An 18300-nucleotide genomic window follows, 5' to 3' on the forward strand; every position below is an offset into this window, starting at 1 on the left:
AGATCTGATGTGTCCATTCCCCTAGTTACCAAATGTGAATAGAATGAGTAGCACCTTTTGTACCCGTTGGCGGCTGTGTGGTGTTGTGTAGGGAGAAGGGCAGTAGGCGAGTAAGGGGTAATGCGTTCTCCTTTTCCACTACAGCTGCCATTTTCACTTGCTGTCTGCCTCTCTGCCCCCTTACCTAGCTTTGTACACACCTCTGGCAGCACTAACATCATGTAAATATCTATTTACTCAGCCTCCCGCCAATGTGGATTGAGTTGTCTGGGGGGTCCTATATTTGGTTATGGGTCATCTCCCTTGAACTCCATGACATATGTGCTGAGTCAAGGAAGAAATGAACCCATGGCCATTGAAACTGACTGTTTCAACTGAGACTTGTAAGTGGTGGTTGATCTAAACTGAGAACTTAAGTCAGTTTCCTGCTTAGATGCTGGTGTGTGAAACAGAAAGTTCAAAGTTGGGAAAGGGACTCTGTTCCCTGCAACAGCTGATGCAATTCTGTGGTATGTGATGGCCCACCTCCTGGCCTAGAATACAGAAGGGATTTTTTTTTTACCCCCTTATTTGTCTAGAGGATTTGTGATGTCTTCATATTTAATTGCCACCTGGGATCCAGAAAGTAGAAGGCTATTTGCTTTGGCTTGATGATTAACATAGTAAACAGAAAAAAGTTTTCTTGATTCAAGTGTGGGTTGGCCTGTGTGACAAGGGGCAGGTGGGATCTGAAGCAAGTGTAGTTTGGACTATACACAGCTAGACACCTGCTCAGCTTGCAATATTTACTGCAAAATATCAGGGGGCACAAAAGGCAGGTCATTTCTGTTTCAGGCACTGCCCCTCATTGTGTCCCTTCTTCTAAGTTTCAATTTAATGAATAATGACTTAGCAAAGGGGTTTAAAAAAATTAACCAACTCTCTCACCCCAAAAGAGGAAGAAAATGTGACTCCCTACAGTTGAAAGTAAACTTAGACAAAAGAAAAAAAATTTTTCAAGCAATCATCTGACGGTATTGGTGCAGCAACTGAAAAGTGAGTTTCATTAAAACCTCTTAAACATAACATCCTTACAATGGACTGTTATGTGTTCCAGGCAGGACCTCTAGGGGAAGACCTCTGGGTTTCCTAGATGTGAAGCTATGGGCTTGGGGCTGCAGTCTTATTTCCAGCCCAAGTCTTCAGAAATCAACTGCTATTAGGATAAACCAGTAGATCTCCCCTCCCCCCTTCAAAACAGTGTCTCTTCTTCTGAGAAGTATTGGTTCTAAATGCGCTGGGAGTGATCATATATCATCAAATCACCTGCAAATACCCTCTCTTTTGTAGGTTGGCCCAGTGCAGGGATTCCCAGCCCAAAGGGGCTTTTCAGAACCACAGGAAAGGCTTTTTAAAATCACACATCTATTTGGTCCTGCACTGATATGCCATCTTGATTCCAGAATTTCTACATAGGAAGGGCTTTGAAGATGCAATCCAGTTGGACGAGAGAATTAAAGGAGATGCATTAAAGATACATTTATAGGGCAAAGACGCTGTTTTTTTTTCCCTTAGATTGCTTTTTTTTAGTTGGTTTGTTATTTTAGGGGCGGATAGAGACTAGTTCAGTCCCTCAATTGCTAACAATACACCCCTCATTACGTGACATGCGCCCCCTAGTGGAGAATGACTGCTTCTAATAATGGAACATCTTGTGACGTGAAACCCTGCCCAGCAAATTTCTGTGCCTGCGTTCTAGTCTTAGATTTGGCCACAGAAGGATCTTAACCTCCCAGAGCCTCGATGTCTTCTGAAAAATAGGAATAAGGGAATGCTGACTTAAGGGGCTTTGGTATGGAAGAGCACTCTAAGAATTTAAGAAAAGGGGGGGGATTTATCAAATGCCTGCTGTGATGAGTTATTTTTACAATTCAAATGAAGATGGAATTGCCCCTCCTAAGGGACACACCTTTCCTCTTCTTTTACTAGAGTTTCTATGTTTAAATTTTTATTCTGCTTTTGGCGGGGGTATGTGTTATAGAACTGTAATCTTAGGAGACCATTGCTCTGGGAAAAGAGCATCCTAGCAACCACTAACATCTCTTGAACACTTGCTGTGTGCCAGGCTTTACTTACATTTGCTCGTGTTATGCTTCTAGTAACCCCGCAAGGCTAGTGCTTCTGTTCATTTTACTGATGAGAAACTAAAGTGTATAGACAGCAAGTTATTTGCTTGAAGTAGGGCAAATACGACTTAGAAGGCATCCAGGTCTAACAGAATTAAAAGCTTGTATTTAAAAACTCGAGGTGGGAGTTCCCGTCGTGGCGCAGTGGTTAACAAATCCAACTAGGAACCATGAGGTTGCGGGTTCGGTCCCTGCCCTTGCTCAGTGGGTTAACGATCCGGCGTTGCCGTGAGCTGTGGTGTAGGTTGCAGACGCAGCTCGGATCCTGCGTTGCTGTGGCTCTGGCGTAGGCTGGCGGCCACAGCTCCAATTAGACCCCTAGCCTGGGAACCTCCATATGCCGTGGGAGCGGCCCAAGAAATAGCAAAAAAAGACAAAAAAATAAAAAAATAAATAAAAAAAAATAAAAATAAAAACTCGAGGTGAAATTGATACTCTGAGCTACTGCTTCAACTGTGTGCTTGAATCAGTTGAAGCTGCATCAGTTATTGGGCGCAAAATGTTCTTCCCCACTCGTCCAACCCCACCCCTGTAATATGCTGACGTGCTTGGGACAGCCTTCAGCAGGAAATTGCAATGGTGTGGGCCACACAAAAGGGAGAGACAGGAAAGAGGACTGGGTGTCAAGCCCTAATCATCAAGTGTCTGACTATCAAGAGGCAGCTGCTGCGATAGGGCCCCAATATTTAATGTGACTGGGTCTCCATCATTGAACCCTTGGGGAGCAAAGAGATTAAATTGCAATTCAAACTTAAGATAGTGAATAAACTATGTCAGTTAAGCCAGTGTTAAACCAAATGTACATCAAAGTTGAGATCAGAATGCTTGACATTATGAACTCCTTTCCCATTTGAGGGAGTTGAGAACAGGGACCCTTCATCCAGCCATGCAGGTGTTGAACCCCATAGCTCCAGGGGTGCACCCTCTGGAATTGGGCAGGACATGCCTGCATAAATGTCTTTGGCAGCTTTGGGTATGGAAGGGGGATGGAAGGAAGAGGGTTTTGCCCTTATATAAGTAGTAGAATTATAATTTGGACTATATCAATCTTTTTGTAACTGAAGCTGTATAATTAGTTTCTTCATAACTTTGTTGAGCTCAAGGAGTGCAGAATGTTCTGGAAGTGGAGGTGGAGGGTGGACAGAATTATCCTTGGGTACAGAGGTCTCCTGTGGAACTGGACTAGAAAAAAGTTGATACTCAAAGGAGACAGTCAGAGACAGTTGTTGACTTTTTAACCTTGTCCATCAAAATGCCCTCAGTACTGCTCCCAGGAATGCTTGGCTATTGAGATCATATAAAATGTCACTTTTGGAATCCCTTTCGCCAGTGGTGGAAGTGGGGATGGCAGGGCTGGGAGAGAGGGGCACAAGGGAAGATTTTGCTGGCACACAATCTGAGGACTGGATGAGAGTGTGAACTTGAAAGAATCCTACTTTATTTAGGAGGTAGAAAATCTTAAAGAATACCCAAGAACCTTGGAAGTAGAGTCTTGAAACTTGCCTTATCTTTGAACTAATAGTAACACTTTTTTGCAAGATGCTGTCTTTGGACGTTTGAGTTTCTTCACTGGAAAGCTAGAGAGCTGGATTAAGCCATCTCTAAACCTTATTTTACTTCAAATCCTATTAATTCCAACCCAATACACTTTTAATAACAGATCTTTCTAATACCCCTTTTATTATGAAATGAATTTCATAAATACAACCTAACTCTAAATTTAAAATCAAAAGAATGCCCTTTTATTATTATTAATGTTAATAGAATAGAGAAGCGGAGTTAAAAAATGTCTTTCAATAGATAAATGCATGGTACAACCACACCAGAGGTCATCATGAAGGAGGTAGATGCTAGTATTTGTTGGTAAAATTACCATCAAGGCATAGGTACAAGTGAAGATGGGTAGAGGTGTGCAGTATCATTTCATATCTAGAAAAAAATCTTACACTGCAAAGGACTGCTTCAGATGTTGCAAGATGTTTCCAAATCCCTGGCTTCTATCACTAAATGCTAGTGGTATTGCCACCATGACCCACCTTGGCCTCTAAAATGCTGCCATAAATTTTAGAACGACTCTTGGGGAAAGGCAAGGACCCCCCCCTTGAGAACCGGTGTTCCATAAGAATGCTAATTCTACTTTACCATTTATAATGCCTAACCGTTTGCAAACTTTTTACATGTGTGGTAGTAGCGAACACTTAAAAACTGCTTACATTGTACCAGAGGCTGTTCATAGCACTTTACAGGGACTGTAATGCTACCAGTATGTCTGTTTTACAGATGAGAAAACTGAGGCACAGATCAGTTAAGTTACTTGTCAAAGAAACACAGTGAATAAATGACATTCAAGCCCAGGTTTTAAAGCTTTTTGATCCTCACAAATACCCTCATAAGCAGATTAGGCTTAAGCTTATCCTCAGCTTGTTGATGAGGAACGTGACGCTCCCCAGGTGGAATGATTTGTCCTGATGGGGTCTTGTCCACTTTCGTGTCTGAAATGTTAGTGTTCTATCATGGCTATAATGAATAATCAGAAACCCTGGTAAATTAAAACACACACTTACTGTTTTACAGTTTGTTAAAGTCGGAAGTCTGATGCAGATGTCATTGAGCTAAAATCAAGGTGTCTGCAGGGCTGTATGCCTTTCTGGAGGCCCTTCTCCAGACGCTTCTAGAGACCACTCACATGCTTGGGCTTCTGTGAAGCCTAGGATAGCGGTGTCAATCCTTCTGGCCTCCAATCACTCCAACCTCTGTAATGCCTCCTTCTTCAATTTTAAAGAACCCTCGTGATTATACTGGTCACAACCAGATAATCCAGGATAATCTCCCCATGTAAAGTCAAATGATTAGCAGCCCTAATTCAATTTGCAACCCTGATTCCCCTTTGCCGTGTAAGGTAATGTAGTCAGGGATCTGGGCATCGTTTCTTTTCTGCTACCACATCTGGTTTGCTGAAGTTGTAATGGTGCGGAGGTCCCAAGTAGGACCTCAAGAATATATTGAACCACAGTAAAGAATCACTTCCTGTCTCGTTGCAGAGGAGCTCCTCATTCTTTCATTTATTTACTCATCTAACAAGTCATTTATCTGGCGTCTTCAAGTGCCACCAGCCGCTAGGGGGTTGCCCTCAAGTGGCAACATCTTAATGACAGACGCGGATCAGCACTGTGCAGGCAACTCGAGGATGGAGTAAAAAGCGCTACATCCAGGGTATTACGGGAGGCTGTGGTCGCTCACAGGAAGGGCAGCTGGCTCACTCTTGGGCTATGGAAGGCAACTGCCTCTAAGGCAGCCCCGTAAAAGAGCTTGGACATCAGCTGTAGCTCATCGTGGCTGAGCGGGCAGAATATGACCTTCAGACCTTGCTGAAGGGCAAGCATGGAAAAAAAACCAGAGCGTTGAGCAGAGATCAAAGCTTGTAGGCCTAGTTACAGAGTTAGATTTCATTCTGGGAGTGAAGTGTTTGAAGAAGGGAAATGTCATGCTCAGTTTCACATTTCAGGAAGCTAACTCTCTAGAGCTATGCTTCTAGCAGGAGGTTGTCAAGGCTTTAGTGAAACCACTGGCTCCCTGACCCACTCAGCCACCCTGGGACTCAGCCATTTGACCATGAATTATACTTGGGGGCACCTGCCTGAGCAAGGCTTTGGTTTGTCAAGTGGCTTCACTCCCATTATGATTTGTCACCAGGTCAACCCTTTGTGGATCCTTGAACAGGTGTTATGGTTCCCCTTTTGTTATAGGAGGAAACGAAAGTGCCAGAGGTTAGGTGACTGGTCCGAGGTTACCTGGTCAATGAGGGAGCTAGAAGTCAGATTATCTAACACCCCATCAAGCTCTTCTACTGCATACTAAACAAACTCAGGATATCTTGCAAGGGACAGAAAGAAGTCTCCTAGGAATAAGGCTTGGCCTCTGGTTTCGGGAGCCTTACAGTAATCAAGGAGGTAGGCTATTTGAGGCTGATTACAAAGTACTTGAGATTAGTAAGAGAAATAGGATGATTTTTATCCTAAAGTTTAAGACAAATAGGATGATTTTTACCCTAGAATGTATAGCATAGTACCTGGCAAACATTAGGCTGTTAAATTTGCCAGAAAGGGAAAAAAAAAAAAAAAAAAAGAAAAAAAAAGGCAGGACAGATGGTAGGAAGGAGAGAGGGGAGAGGTAGGGAAAGGAGGAAGAAAGGAAGGAAGAAGGAAGGGAGGGAGAGAAAGAATTTGGGGATTTAGTGACTTTTTTTTTTTTTTTTGCTTTTTCAGGGCTGTACCTATGGCATATGGAGGTTCCCAGGCTAGGGGTCAAATCAGAGCTGCAGCTGCCCAGCCTACGACAGAGACACAGCAACGCCAAATCCGATGCACGTCTGTGACCTGCATCACAGCTCATGGGAATGCCAGGTCCTTAACCCACTGAGCAAGGCCAGGGATTGAACCCTCATCCTCATGGATACTAGCGGGGTTCCTTGACCACTGAGCCGAGATGGGAACTCCTGTGACCCCTTTGTATGACTCCCATCCTCCACCACTCACGCTGTTGGGGTATGGTGATAAACATTTGGCATCTGATAATGAAAACTGCTCCTTTCCCCACAGAGCAGCCTGTAGGAGGAGAAGGGACTTTGTAAATCTCGGAAGCACTTACTTAACATTGACCAGTCTTGAAAGACAATTGACAGAAGAGGAGGCAGACATGATTTTAAAAAGTTATCGGAAAATGTAATTATCCTTTTCATGTTATATTTATAACCACTTTTCCTTTGCCCCCCACCCCCGCCCCCCGTGGCTCAGGGACCTACATGTCCGAATAAATAAGAAGGCTTTCTACCCGAGGAAATGAAAACTGTCTGCTTAGATATTTTAATTGTTTCTTTTTTAAGCTTCTGTATCAGCCTGAGAATTCAGACCCTATTCCTTAAGTGGAGCTGATCAGAATGGCCCTTCAATTCCTTCTTTCTGCTGGGAGGCGGGTGGAGGGAAACGCTCTTCTTGTTCAGCGATGCATTTTAGCCCTCACCCCACGGACTACGTATTAAAAATAACTCACTGCACACGGCCCCGCGTTTGTGAAAGACATCTCACCAAAGCTACCAGTCGTCTGTTTGGTGAAGGGAAATTATTCTGTGGCAGCTAGTGGCCTACTAAGAATTTCTACTTCCAATGATGCATTTCAAAGCAGTTAATGTTAAAGAAAAGCCGGCATTTCCCTCGCGTTTATAACAAGTGTTTTATATACCAAACCTCATTACCCACTTCACTGGCTTTGATCTATAATAATGCCTGCCTTTAGCTCTGGCCTGCAGAGTGGACCTTAAAGAAAAGATGTGTAATGTGCACCACGAAGTAAATGTCCTGACAGACCACGTAGCCTAGACACGATGGAAAAGTTCATGATGAATAGTGGTGACCATGGAGATTAAAAGGATGACCCATACTTGAGCTCAGTAGCACTTTTTAAAACTACTTCTCCACCCTGAGGACTGAGGCATCTTTTTTAGCCGTGTGATAAATATGGGAGGCTCTTTCTAAAATTTCACAGGTTACTGAGGATGACCGCAGCTGACATGTCCAGTTTATTTGCATTGCTGTTCAATTGCCATTGTTTCTTCATTGTCGTAATTTTTTTTGTTTCCTTCAAAGCGGTAAAAAGCAGGGATTCAGAGAGTGAATTGCGAGCCTTGGCTTTATTCTGTCTGGGCTTAAATTCGCACTTGACCTCTTTTGAGCCATGTGATCTTGTGCAAGTCCCTTAACTGTGAGCCTCAATTTCCTTTTCTTTTTTCTTTTAGAGCCGCACCCGTGGCACATGAAAGTTCCCAGGCTAGGAGTTGAATTGGAGCTGCAGCTGCTAGCCTAAGCTACAGCCATAGCAACTTAGGATCCGAGCTTCATATGTGACTTGCACCGCAGCTAACGACAAGACCGGATCCTTAACCCACTGTCCGAGGCCAGGGATCGAACCTGCATCTTCATGGACACCGGTCGGGTTTGTTACTGCTGAGTTACAAAGGGAACTCCCTCAATTTCTTAATGGGTAGGTTCGCTGAGAGAGGTAGAGTGATGAGTAAAGCAGTTAGCTCGTTGCCTGGAACTTAGTCACTAAATAAGTACTAACTATATAATAATGTCACATCTCATGCTTAGTTTAGCTAAGTATTATTTTCGGATGGAGGGGGTTCGGTCATTTAAGTTAAATGAAGGATTCAGTCATATGTTCTATAAAGTCTTTTAGGGGCTCAAAGCACAGTTTGGGATTTGTAACCAATGGCCTAGGAGAATTCATTTGCCTTGTAGAGGTGAATTGTGATCCCACAAGGGTGCGTTTCATTGACAGTTTTTAGCAGCCTCAGATGCTTTCCATCAACCAAACCACAGTGAAGGCCGCGGTAGTTTTTAGTGGGCAAATGTGGACAGAGACTTAAAATGCTGATACGTAGGAACAAGCCAAAAAAATGTTGTGGACAGAAGGTGGGCACATAAGGATTTAGTCTACACAGCAAAATTCAAAAACCTTTGAAAATTTTTCTAGTAATTAGAGGAATGTGGAGATCTTAATAGCCCAAAGAAACCCAAATATTTCTTTCATTAAAAATGTAAGATTTATATAACTAAGTCAGAAATATACTTTAGTTTTTTATTCTATTTTTAGGACTGTGTTTTGTGGAATCTAAGAGGCCATCCAATGGAAGATGTATCACTGTTTATGTACCCTAAAGAAAGAAAAAATTAGATGGGGAGTCTAGTAGGATACCTGCTTAAAATTAGAATATCAAAGGTCTATCCCTTTGATGCAGAGATAAATGTAAAATAAACCCATCAGACAGAAAGGGACAGCAAAGGCACTCATTGTAAATTTGGTCCTGGTAGAAGGAACTAAAAATATACCCCCTATGATTCTGAATTGCAAGTTTGTTCTAACAAATATTTTTTGGTCTGAATTTACAATGTCAGTGTGAGTTTTAAGAAAAAAAAAATAACTATAGGCATATCATCTAATCTAAAGTGTTCTCAGGTGTTCCCATTGTAGCTCAGTGGATTAAGAATCTGACTAGTATCCATGAGGATGTGGGTTAGATCCCTGGCCTTTCTCAGTGGGTTAAGGATCCAGTGTTGCTGAAATCTGTGCTGTAGGTCGCAGATATTGCCTCAGATCTGGCATGGCTGTGGCATAGGCTGGCAGCTGCAGCTCCAATTCAGCTCCTATCCAGGGAACCTCCATATGCCACAAGTATGGCCCTAAAAACAGGAAAATGTTCTCAAATTGGGGAGGCCATGATGAATAAGAAGAGCAGTTTTGTTTTACCTGATTTGATTTTTTTTTTTTTTTTTTTTTTTGCTTTTTAGGGCCACACATACAGCATATGAAAGTTCCTAGGCTAGGGGTCAAATTGGATCTACAGCTGCTGACCTACACCACAGCCGTAGCAATACAGGATCTGAGCCCCACCTGCGACCTATACCACACTGGATACTTAACCCACTGAGCAAAGCCAGAGATCAAACCTGTATCCTTATGGATACCAGTTGGGTTCATTACTGCTGAGCCACAGTGGGAACTCCCAGGAGCAGTTATGAATACTCTCTGCAAGAACTTTCCTTCCAGGGCTTCAGAGATTTTTAAGGCCCATCCCCCAGTTCAGAGATGGTAAAATATGAAATAAACGGGCAGTCGGAATTGATGCATTATGATGTGTAATAGTTATACAACTAGTTGTTAAAATAAGTTTTCTCTTAACATTTGTAAGGTGGGACTTTGTGGGTAGAAGATGCAAAAGTCTATAGAGGAATGAGAAGAAATTCTTGTTCTTCTAAAATAGAACAGTCCAGGAGTTCCCTGGTAGCCTAGTGGTTAAGGATCTGATCTTGTCACTGCTGCGGCATGGGTTGGGTCCCTGGCCTGGAAACTTTCACATGCCGTGGGTGTGGCCAAATAAAGTAAATAAATAATAAATTAAAATAGAGCAGTCCAGAGGGAAGACAGATGTAGAGTAATAAACTACATTTATATAAATTACAAATATGTTCTATAATAATAAAAACTGTAACTGCAATGTATACATCTAAGGATGACCTTACCCCCTTGCTGTACAGTGGGAAAATAATAAAAAAAAAAAAATTTAAACTCTTTATCCTTTTTAGCAACAACAAAAAAAAATAAAAATAAAAATAAAAAAATAATAAATTACAGAGGAGTAAATGCTGTAACAGAACTTAGGGAATATCTGAAGGTACTAAAGACATCTGAAATGGAAAGGAATGCTTTACAGAAGAGGTGACTTGTACAGCGGGGTTGCATAAGCAAAGTGAAATTTAAAATACAGGTAATTACTTGGCTCTTTGGGGCTCTGCATTTCAAATACTTTCATCTGAAACATCCTTTCATCTGCAATGAAAATCAAGGTTAATGATTTTCCTTTTTTGCTTTCAGTATCCATATATTGTCCTCTGTTTCCGACTTCATTTTTAGAATTTATCTAAATCAAAATATATGCTTATAGCATTCCTTCACCTACCCTTCCCCATATCTTCTCTCCTGTTTCTCAGAACATTAGATTCTATAGCAGTATAGGCGGTATATGATTTAGAATATTCTAATAGTAGTATGGTCTATTATCTAGTATATAGATAGTATATATTTTAATATTATAAATAATATGCCCGTATTATTTCTTTCTTTTTTCTTTTTTTTTTTTTTTTTTTTGTCTTTTTGCCTTTTCTAGGGCCACACCTGTGGCATATGTAGGTTCCCAGACTACGGGTCTAATCAGAGCTACAGCTGCCAGCCTACGCCAGAGCCACAGCATTGCGGGATCCAAGCCACGTCTATGACCTACACCACAGCTCACAGCAACGCTGGATCCTTAACCCACTGAGAAAGGCCAGGAATCGAACCCGCAACCTCATGGTTCCCAGTCAGATTCGTTAACCACTGAGCCACGGATGGGAATTCCTGCCCATATTATTTCTTGATGTATCAATTTTAGCCACTATTGACCTTATCAGTCTATGTTTATAAAATTATGATCATGTCCATATTGCTCCATTTTCCAGTCAGGTAATATTCTATGATCAGATTTCCTGCAGTTACTAATAGGTTTTCTTTTTAATTTTTTTTCCATTTGCTTAGCTTTCTGATACCGATCTGTTTTTTTTTTCCCCCAAATGCAGCACTACATGTGTCAAATTTTTAGCAATAATTTTTTGTCAAATATTCATACATATCAAGTAATCCACCCATTCTATTTATTTTTCTCTTGGAGCTGTGCCCCCCTGCACTGGTTCTGTCTTGGCCTGATGTGTGGTCATCTTCCTCAGGCTGTCCTTGGCTTTCTCCTGTGTCTGTTTTCCTGGATATACTGTCACTTTCACTTGTTGGTTAGTTTTCCTGGAGCACATCCTAAAGTAGATTCCTGAGTAAGAATGTTTGGGAGGCAAATGTCTGATAATACCTTTAATCTATAGTCATACTGGGTTAGTCCTTTGGATAGGATAGTCTAAGGAAGCAGTCGTTTTCCCTCAGCAGTTTTTGTTTGTTTGTTTGTTTTGCTTTTTAGAGCCACCCTTGAGGCATATGGAAGTTCTCAGAACAGGGGTCACATCGGAGCTGCAGCTGCCAGCCTACACCACAGCCACAGCAACTAGGCATCCAAGCCACGTCTTCGACTTCCACCACAGCTCACGGCAATGCAGGATCCCCGATCCACTGAGCCAGGCCAGGGATGGAACCCACATCCTCATGTAGGATTCATTTCCACTGCACCACACTGGGGACTCCTCCTCATCAGTTTTCAAGGTTGCTGGTGAGAAGTCTTGCACCATTCTCATTATCTTTCTTTCATGCTTGAACTATTTCTTTTTCCGGAAACTTTTAATACATTTTATCACTGATATTCTCAGTTGTATAGAGTGATTTGCCTTGGTGTGAGGTTTTTGGTAATCAATTTTCTAAGCACTTGATAGATACAAATAGGCTGAAGCCATCATTCCCAAACTGCATGCCAAGGTACCCAAGGGTGCCCTAGTGAATGCACAGGGGCACAATGGAATATTTTAAAGTTTCACAGAAAACAGCAACATCTGTTGGATACCAGACAAACCATTAAAGGGAGTTTCAACATTAGATTGCTGCATTACTTCCTGCAGTCCTCAATATCTTTGCAGAGCTGGGTTTTCTGCAATTGCTCTGATAGGAAAATAAATAGGGAGGTGCCCTTGTGGCTCAGCGGTAATAAACCCAACTAATATGCATAAGGACTCGGGTTCAATCCCTGACCCCGCTCAGTGGGTTAAGGATCTGGCATTGCCGTGAGCTATGGTAGGTCGCAGATGTGGCTCAGATCCCATGTTGCTGTGGCTGTGGTTTAGGCTGGCAGCTATAGCTCTGATTCAACCCCTAGCCAGGGAACCTCCATATGCCACAAGTTCAGCCTGAAAAAGACCGACCAAAAAAAAAAAGAAAATTAAAAAATAACAAACTATATGAAAAGTACTGCAGAACAGGAAGCGAAGGTGGCAGTGTCAATATGATTCCAAACACTGGTGAGTTGTATCGTGCCCAACAAATGCCGAGTTTTTAGGACATAAAGATGTACTACGTTGTTTGAACTTAACTATTTAAAATTGAATTGTTAGGAGTTCCCGTCGTGGCGCAGTGGTTAAGGAATCCGACTAGGAACCATGAGGTCGCAGGTTCGGTCCCTGCTCTTGCTCAGTGGGTTAACGATCTGGCGTTGCCGTGAGCTGTGGTGTAGGTTGCAGACTTGGCTCGGATCCCCTGTTGCTGTGGCTCTGGTGTAGGCAGGTGGCTACAGCTCCAATTAGACCCCTAGCCTGAGAATCTCCATATGCCACGAGAGCGGCTGAAGAAATAGCAAAAAGACAAAAAAAAAAAAAAAAAATTGAATTGTTAGGTATTTCTTTGGGTCTAGAAATGTCATGAAAAAAATAACTGAGAGATGCAGGGTGCTTTTTCCTGATTATATTGGGACCTGTGGTCTGAGGGCTCTTACACTTCCCTCTGGGACATTTTCTTGTATTACTCTCTCTTCCATTGTCTTTGCTCTCTGTGTATGGAAATCCTATTTGTTGGAGGGTGGACCCTCTGTAATGATACACTGAGAAACTACTCTTTGTTGTTATTTTTTTTCTCCAATTATCCTTTTATGTTTATTTACTTTCATGGACAATTACTAGATTTGTATCTACAAACCTTATATGGAATTTAAAAAAATCTTATCTGTCCTATCTCAGTTCCAAGGACATTTTCTTGGTCTCACTGTTCTTCGTGTATGTGTGTGTGTGTGTGTGTGTGTGTGTATTTTTAGGGCTAAACCTCGGCATATGGAAGTTCCCAGGCTAGGGGTCGAATCAGAGCTGCAGGTGCCAGCCTACACCACAGCCATAGCAATGCCAGATCTGAGCCACGTCTGTGACCTACACCACAGCTTGCAGCAACACTGGATCCTAAGCCCACTGAGCAAGGCCTGGGATCGAACCTGCATCCTCCTGGAGACTAGTCGGGTTCGTTACCGCTGAGCCGTGGTGGAATTCCTGTTCATTCTTTTTTTGTAGCATCCTCTTGTTTAGTGGATGCAGTATCTTTGCTCCACTCTATGAACACATGAATAAGAGTTTCTTAAAGACTTTTTTTTGCACCGATATTGACTCAGATGTCTCTATGTACCTTTCTCTCCACTTCATTTTTCAGAGTGTTATGTGTATTTGAAAGTGTCACATAGTGTGAGATTTGTTCCATTTTTGTATTCCCCCAGAAGCCTAACCTGAGGTGAGTAGCATGATGTAAGCAGTTGATTTGGGTTAGCATCCCAGAAGACCCTGGGAGCAGAGTGGGAGTGTATGACGGTGAAGGGAATGAACCCCTAAAGGCCCCACCGTGAGCGACTTAGCCACTCTGGAATGTATCCGCTGCTTCCCAAGGGGTAAAGAAGGGGGAACCCTATTCACCAGCTCTCCATCCATCATTTCGTTAAGGTTGACTCCTGGGAGTATGACCTCCCTGATCCTTTGCTGGCATCTCTGTGAGGGTCATGAGTCTCCTTCTGCCAAAAAGATGCCCTCCAGGCAGAGAACTGTAGGTCTCACTCTAAGCAGCTTCCCCTGCATGTAATGTTGGTGGCAGAGGAGACATGATGTACTAACTTAGGCTTCATTGGAACCTCATTTCCTGATTTAAAATGTGTTCTGAGGACATTGTTAGGGAAGATGTACTGTACTCAGATCCAGACACAGTTCTTTTGTAAAAGCTGGTGCAGACACAATCAAGATTGAGTATATTATCCCCCCGGGAAACCTCGTAAGGTGAAATTTTGGCCACCTTTACCTGATTTTAATTTCTTTGTGCGGGGAGCAGAGAGGCTTGCAGTTCCACTTAGTTGATTGCTTCGTCCCTGCAAGTAGGTGGTGCACAAGTTAGATTAATTGAACCAAAGGAGAACACTGTGTTTCTCAGCCTCAGAACTATCGACATGTTGGACTAGATAATTCTTGTGGGGAGGAGGGCTGTCTTTTGTAATATAGGATTTTAGCAGCATCCTTGGCCTCCACCCACTAAAGGCAAGTAGCATCACCTGCCGCTACTTGTAATGACAAAAAAAGAGTCTCTAGACATTGCCAAGTATCCCCTGGAGGGCAAAAGAGCCCCTGGTTGAGAGGCAGTGGCTTATAGCACTGGTTCTAAACACCAGGAAATTTTAAAAACCCTCATGACTAGATCCTTCCCTAAGGGGTCCTGATTTTAATTAGTCAGGAATTTATTCTGGATATTAGTCCATGTACAGACTCCCCAGGTGATTCTAATGTATAATCAGGGCTAAGAACCACTGGCCAAAAATATCTGGCCATTAACTGTAAAGTAATGAAGCAGAGTCTAAGACAGGAGTGCTAGGGCCTGTGTGAACTGGGGTAACTGGTCTCATCGAAGGCAGGCAACTTAAACTCTTTATTGCCCTATGGAAAAGCTCTCTCTTCTGTTTTGTCTCTAGATCTTGTGGGTTGCTTTTCCTTTCCTTACACTTTGGAGCGCTCAAAAGCCAGCACACCCTTCTTTTGATAATGCCATTCCTATTATGGCAACAGAGGAGCTATTGAGTCTCAGAGGGACAGTCACAAGTGTGGATTAGGCACGAGCAAAGTGGACAGACTAGTTTTGTGACCTTGGGCAGTAGCCTCACCTGTCTAGAACTCAGTTTTCTCCTGGCTAACATGGGGATAACAATAGTACTTTGTGAGAACTGAAAGGGTTACTACAGACTTAGTACAGTAATTAGCACTGTGTGTTGTATCCAAGTACCAGTGTGTGCTGGTTATTACTGTGCTGTCTTTGTCTTCCTGTACCAGACAATATGATCGGAAGAGAAGGGGTCAGGCCTTATCCATCTTAAAAATGTCAACGAACCGAATAGAATTGACTCATGGGCAGTTGTCTGTTGCTTATTAGCCGTGGACCTAACACAGCAGGATTTGGGCAAAACTCAGAGACAAGCAGCTTCTGTTGGTAAGATTTACTGATAGTTGAAATAATGTACATGGTGTTGGATCAGCAACTATTCAACTGTGTCTCCAGGTCATAGGCCTTTATGATACCAATCCCTGGTTGAAAGAGGGCCTAAATTTACAAAGCCAGACCCTCTATCCTTTCTTCTAACGCTTGGAATAAAATTTTGAAATGAATTTGCTAGTTTTCAGCTATTTCAAACACTTTACAATTTTTATGGGATACATTTTATTGTATTGCTTTTTAGGGCCACACTTTCAGCATGTGGAAGTTCCCTGTCAAGGGGTCGAATCAGCTGCTGCTGCCAGCCTACACCACAGCTCAGGGCAATGCCGGATCCTTAACCCACTGAGGGAGGCCAGGGATCGAACCCGAGACCTCATGGATACTAGTTGGGTTTGTTACTGCTGAGCCACGACGGGAACTCCAGAGGGAGGAAGCTTGAAAGCTGGGGACAGTAAGGAATGCTTTTACAGAACCAGATTCTGAACCGCATGCAGAATAATTCATTCTTGTCTGCCACTGCCTCCTTCCATGCTGTGTAAAAGCAGCATGCTCGCGTGCAGAGTAGCTGTCATCTGTGACCCCACCAGCCCTCTCCCCGAGGCTGGAATAGTTAGACTCTTGGAGGCCAGACCCAGGCCTCAGGAGCCTCCCACTGCTCACTTCCTAAGTTTTCTCTGTCAGGTTTCCTATCCAGATGGTCTTGTTGATGGGGGGCTCTCCTCTCCAGTCTTCCTGGCACATTTACAGATTTTCCCCCTTCTCATACCTTAAATATGCCACCCCAAATTTATGTGTTGAGGTTCTATCTCCTAATATTTCAGAATGTGACATTTGGAAATAGGGTCATTGCAGATGCAATTAGTTAAGATGAGGTCTTCCTGGACTGGGGCAGGGGCCCTGACTTGCATCCTTATGCAAAGGGGAAATTGCATGTGCGTGCACGCACATACACACGCACGCACGCACACAATACCACATGAATGTGAAGGCAGAGGTCAGGGTGATGTTTCTTTTTGTTGTTGTTTTTTAGGACCACACCTGCAGCATATGAAAGTTCCCAGGCTTGGGGTCAAATCGGAGCTACAGCTACCGGGCTACGCCACAGCCACAGCAACATCAGATCTGAGCCGTGTCTGCGACCTACACCACAGCTCATGCTGATGCTGGATCCTTAACCCACTGAGCGAGGCCAGGGATGGAAGCAGCAATCTCATGGTTCCTAGTTGGATTCGTTTCCACTGCACCATGACGGGAACTCCAGGGTGATGTTTCTACAAGCAAAGAAACTCCAAAGATTGCCAGCAAGCGACATTCTCACAGCCCTCAGAAGGAACCAACCTTGCCAACACCTTGATTTCAGGTTTCTGGCCTCCAAGACTGTGAGAGAAGAAGTGTCTGTTGTTTAAGCAACCTAGTTTGTGGTGCTTTGTGATAGTAGCCTAGCGAATGAATGCACCTCCTGTAGAAGGTTTTAGAATAAATTTCATTAATATCTGGCAAGGAGTTTAAAGAGTGGGAGCATAGTCATTGAATTCCAGCACATTTTTTCTCTTTGTCAAATGTCTCATGACACCATCTGTCTTTACTAGGTGTTCAGATAAATTCCTCATGATGCCTAGGGGAATGAGTCAGCACCCAGTGGGCTGGGCGAAGCTAAAAGCTGTTGTAGGTTGATCCGCACCCCTGAAATAGGTGGGGGACTAGCTCTCTGTTACAATTCATGCAGCCCAGGAAAATTTTGCTCTCATGCACATTAGCCTGGCTGTAAGTATGGTTACTTGGAAGCAATTTCTCTACTTTCTGGATGAGTCAAAACCTGATATCCCCGCTCCTGTGATAAATCATTAATGTAGTTCTCAAAATGTTCACATGTAGGGTTACTGGATGCAATATCATTATTTGATGAAAAAATTAAGTATAAATGTCCCAAATATTGAAGCATACTTATGCTAACAATTTTTTTGCTTATCCGAACATCAAGTTTAATTGGGCATCCTGCCTGCCTTTTGATTTGCTAAAGCTGGAAACCCAATTCACATGGCTTTTAAAATTGTAGCCTTGCAGCCACCCAGTGACAAAACCATGAATCACCAGAGTAGAGCAGATGCGCTAATCAGAGGGCGGATTATTTAAAAACAGTTTTGTGAAGATACAAGTAAACCGAGAAGCTGCTCAGAAGCTGTGGCCGTGGCCCTTCTCAGGACTTTTTCAGAAGACAAGAGCGGGAGATGGGGGATGTGATTCCTTCTCTGAAGCCCTTGCTCCTCATTGCCAAGTTTAGAGAGACCAGAGTTTGGACACTTAAATAAGAAATGGGGGGAAGGGGAAAGGAATAAGATGACTATAAGTCCAGAAGCAGCATTGACTGAGTCACTAAGAAAAACTGATATTACTAGCATGACCTGAAGTAGTTACAACTTCATGCCGTAGTTGTAAAACTAGCAAGATTGTTATTAATAACAATCCCCCTTTATATTTTTTCCCCGATTTCCTTCTAGCACATCATAGTACATACCTACTATATTCTCTAGTATAGTCAGCCTTCAGCATTTGTGGAGAATTGGTTCCAGGACCTCTGTGGATATCAAAATACACTGATGCTTAAGACCCTTAT

General features: G+C 42.9%; 1 protein-coding gene across 1 annotated transcript in view; it reads left to right on the forward strand.

The window, feature by feature from the left end:
* The window catches only part of SNTB1 (syntrophin beta 1), a 235607-nt gene that overhangs the window by 1873 nt on the left and 215434 nt on the right, over positions 1 to 18300 (forward strand). The window lies entirely within an intron of this gene.

Source organism: Sus scrofa, chromosome 4 (genome assembly GCF_000003025.6).
Source record: "Sus scrofa isolate TJ Tabasco breed Duroc chromosome 4, Sscrofa11.1, whole genome shotgun sequence".
NCBI lineage: Eukaryota > Metazoa > Chordata > Mammalia > Artiodactyla > Suidae > Sus > Sus scrofa.